Source organism: Silene latifolia, chromosome 11, assembly GCF_048544455.1.
Source record: "Silene latifolia isolate original U9 population chromosome 11, ASM4854445v1, whole genome shotgun sequence".
NCBI lineage: Eukaryota > Viridiplantae > Streptophyta > Magnoliopsida > Caryophyllales > Caryophyllaceae > Silene > Silene latifolia.
The window spans coordinates 33,046,122-33,051,057 of record NC_133536.1 but is presented as its reverse complement, the minus strand read 5'-3'; positions in this window follow the sequence as shown (position 1 = coordinate 33,051,057).

Here is a 4,936-nt window from a genome sequence, read left to right as displayed (position 1 = left end):
TTGAACCCGGTTTGGTTTTGAAAGGGTCGTTTAGACCGCATTTGTTGATTTGAAGAACTAGACTCGAATAATCATCATTGTTTTGATAATATTCGATGTCGGGTTCGATTTGACAAGCTTGACATGAATAGTTTTGAAAATGATTATGGACTAATTATTTTAAGTCCATTTTGAATGTAATTAGTTGATACTCGTCATCGTACCCGGGTTAAAATCCGGCATGGTATGTAGAACCAAGGATGATTTTGTGTTGGTGACTAATATGTTTGTTTGGAAATGTAAATAAATGATGAAAGGCTTTAAAATACCTCCCAAAATGCAAATAAATGAAATAAAAGGCTTTAAAATACCTTTTAAATGTCATTAACCAAATATTATCACCGAGACACGGATTTAACCGTCATGGTATGAAGAACCAAGGGTGAAAAATGTTTTATGGTTAAAACATGTGAAATGAAACAAAAAGGTTTCGAAAATACTTGAAATGGTAAAAACCGATTACAAATATGAAAAAATGGATTAAAGGGAAATGACGAGAACAAACACGGTTGATCTCTGGTCTGAGTACCCCATTTAGGCGCGGGCCAATTGGCGACCTAAGGGGCTTCTGCGTCAGACCAAAAATCGGTTTTGGCTCGTTTATTCCATGTTTTGGTTCATGTTATGCATGTTTTAGCATGTTAAAGTCATGAAACAAATGAAAACATAATAAAAGAGGATTTTTACACCCTCATACTTACATGTTTGGTTATGGCGAGTGACCGACGTAAGTATAACAACTCGTTTGATCGGAAAAAACTCGGTTTAAAACCGTTTTGGTAAGTAAAAGAGTGTTTTAAATGTTTAGTGATGGTGTGGTGGTCAAAGTGATCGGACAAGTGATTTAATGCACGATGACGGTACCAAACAATGTGTAAGGCTCGTATTTACGATCGGTAAGTCGTAAATACGCGTCGGATTGTGACTTAAGAAGTCGAGTCGAGAATTTTAAGGGAGAAAAGAGGGGGCGGACACTCGCGTAAGTCTCAAATGGGTGGAATTTGAGGGGTATTTATAGGAGAATGAGTGGTTGTGTGAGTTTTGAGCGACGTGGCCACCTGGGCTGCTCAAAGAGGCGCGAGCCACGTCGCGGCACTTCGAGTTGTGTTGTCACTATCACAACAAACGCAATCATGATTTTTTCTATCCTAGGTTTTGTAGTCACATGTTTGGTACTTGACCATTCATGAATCCGGGAAAACTTAAGGTAGAAGGCTTGAGATATTTTGGGTTTTTGTGTTTGACTCGGTTTGACTCGTTGTTGGAGTCGGGTTTTTGAATTTTCGAGTCAATTTTTGGTCCGGTGTCGGTTTTGAATCTAGTTAGTGTCATTGTGACCCCGTCGCCGAGCATTAAACACTCCAGGTATTTTTGAAATGTTTTGAAATGTTTTTTTTTTCGAAATCGTTTTAAGTTTTCCGACATAGAGTTGTACACAAACTGTCGATCAAACGCTGCGATCCCAAAACATGTTGTAGTCCGATAATCATCGGGTGTTTGTTGGAGTCTCAGCAGATATTGGGTATCTACAGAGCCTTTGTCCTCAAACACCCAAGGACACATCCCGAAGATGCCTCGGGTACATTTCCTTGTTACGGCTGGCGAGCCTTTGTCCGCAACACTTTCGAGGACAGATCCTGAAGATGCCTCGGGTACATTTCCTTGTTACGGCTGGCGAGCCTTTGTCCGCAACACTTTCGAGGACACATCCCGAAGATGCCTCGGTTACATTTCCTTGTCACGGCTGGCGAGCCTTTGTCTGCAACACTTTCGAGGACAGATCCCGAAGATGCCTCGGGTACATTTCCTTGTTACGGCTGGCGAGCCTTTGTCCGCAACCTTCCAAGGACACATCCCGAAGATGCCTCGGGTACATTTACTTGTTACGGCTAGCGAGCCTTTGTCCGCAACACTTTCGAGGACAGATCCCGAAGATGCCTCGGTTACATTTCCTTGTTACGGCTGGCAAGCCTTTGTCCGCAACACTTTCGAGGACACATCACGAAGATGCCTCGGGTACATTTCCTTGTCACGGCTGGCGAGCCTTTGTCCGCAACACTTTCGAGGACAGATCCCGAAGATGCCTCGGGTACATTTCCTTGTTAAGGCTGGCGAGCCTTTGTCCGCAACCTTCCAAGGACACATCCCGAAGATGCCTCGGGTGCATTTGCTTGTTAGGGCTGGCGAGCCTTTGTCCGCAACCACCCAAGGACACATCCCGAAGATGCCTCGGGTACATTTCCTTGTTACAGCTGGCGAGCCTTTGTCCGCAACACTTTCGAGGACAGATCCCGAAGATGCCTCGGGTACATTTTCTTGTCTCGGCTGGCGAGCCTTCGTCCGCAAACAAGCGAAGACATATCTGAAGATGCCTCAGGTATGACTTCTTATTATGGCTGGCTAGCCTTTGTACGTAGTCTAACGGACATTAAACGACCCGAACAGGAAGTCGACAGACTCTAAACTGTTCCCGACGACAGGCCCTTGGCTCGTACCTTAGAGTCGCCTTGGCGTCGCCCTTCTCGACGGCAGGTCCTTGGCCTGAACCCTTTCGAGCCGCCTCGACGTCGCTTGGGTCTCCAGGTTGTAATCTTCGATTGACCTGGGGGCTCTACTTTGACTTTCACCCTGTCCAATCCTCAGTCAAAGTGGGGGATTTGTAGATATCCAGTATCTGCTGAGACTCCAAGAAACACCCGATGATTATCGAACTACAACATGTTTTGGGAATTGCAGCGTTTCATCGACAGTTTGTGTACAACTTTACATCGGAAAACTTAAAACGATTTCGAAAATAAAACATTTCAAAACATTTCAAAAATACCTGGAGTGTTTAATGCACGACGACGGGGTCGCAATGACACTAACTAGAGTCAAAACCGACACCGGACCAAAAATCGACTCAAAAATTCAAATCCCGACTCCAACAACGAGTCAAACCGAGTCAACCACCAAAAAAAAAACATTTCAAAACCTTCTACCTTAAGTTTTCCCCGATTCATGTTGGTCAAGTACCAAACATGTGACTACAAAACCTAGGATAGAACAAATCATGATTGCGTTTGTTGTGATAATGACAACACAACTCGAAGACCCGCGACGTGGCTCGTGCCTCTTTGAGCAGCCCAAGTGGCCACGTCGCTCAAAACTCACACAAACAGTCATTCTCCTATAAATACCCCTCAAATGCCACCCATTTGAGACTTACGCCAGTGTCCGCCCCCTCTTTTATCCCTTAAAATTCTCGACTCGACTTCTTAAGTCACAACCCGACGCGTATTTACGACTTACCGATCGTAAATACAAGCCTTACACATTGTTTAGTACCGTCATCATGCATTAAATCACTTGACCGACCACTTCGACCACTACACCATCACTAAACTTTTAAAACACTCTTTTACTTACCAAAACGGTTTTAAACCGAGTTTTTTCCGATCAAACGAGTTATTACACTTACGTCGGTCACTCGCCATAACCAAACATGTAAGTATGAGGGTGTAAAAATCCTCTTTCATTATGTTTTTATTTGTTTCATGACTCTAACATGCTAAAACATGCATAACATGAACCAAAACATGGAATAAACGAGCCAAAACTGATTTTTGGTCTGAGGCAGAAGCCCCTTAGGTCGCCAACTAGCTCCCGCCTAAATGGGGTATTCAGACCAGAAATCAACCGTGTTTGTTCTCGTCATTTCCCTTAATCCATTTTTCATATTTGTAATCGGTTTTCACCATTTCAAGTATTTTCGAACCATTGTTATTTTATTTCACATGTTTTTACCATAAAGCATTTTTCACCCTTGGTTCTTCATACCATGACGGTTAAATCCGTGTTTCGGTGATAATATTTGGTTAATGAAATTTAGAAGGTATTTTAAAGCCTTTATTTCATTTCTTCACATTTTCAAACAAATACATTAGTCACCAACACAAAGTCATCCTTGGTTCTACATACCATGCCGGATTTTAACCCGGGTACGATTATGTGTATCGACTAATTACATTCAAATGGACTTAAACAATTAGTCCATAATCATTTTTCAAAACTATTCGTGTCAAGTTTGTCAAATCGAACCCGACACCGAATATTATCAAATAATGATGATTATTCGAGTCTAGTTCTTCAAATCAACAAATGCGGTCTAAACGACCCCTTCAAATCAAACCAGGTTCAAATACCCATTTTCAACACGTTTTATAACGTTTTCTTAAAGGTCAGAACACGACACATAAACCGTGGGCTAACCCGCGCCTAAACAGGCTTTCCATTTCTCATTTTCAAAACCAGAGGGAGGCCCTTACACTGCCGGCTGGCTCGCGCATCATATAGCTGTCTGGTACAGGGCCTGCTCCCTTCCTGCATTAGTCTAGGACGATCCCGACTCTGGTTAGCCCGGATATAGGACAGATCAGATGACTATTTGATTATCCAAAACCACATTTGCCAAATGCCTTACTAAGACAAATGGATCATGTTATGCACCCTAAACCTAATACGGTAAATGGATGTTTAATTTCCGTCTTTCATGCAAATCAAACATTAATCCAACTCGACATCTTATACTTGATACTTGGATTAAATCAACCAACTTAGAAAGCTCTCACATGTTAGGTTTAAATTATTGGATGCGCATTCATGCATTTAAACCGTTTTATCAACTTTTGCATTCAACCAACAAAGATCGATCAGTAGAGGCCGCTAAACGCGGGCGGGATTGGGTGTCTGATTAAAGGGCTTCCCAATACGTACCTTCACCTCTTACTCAGAAACTTTGGATAGTGGACGACCTTATCCAGGGCGTACGAGAGTCATTCTAGAGATAAGATGCTAAAGAGGGACGATTTCCTTATCTTTAGTACCTATGTCAAACGCTGCTTTGTGCTTCGATTTG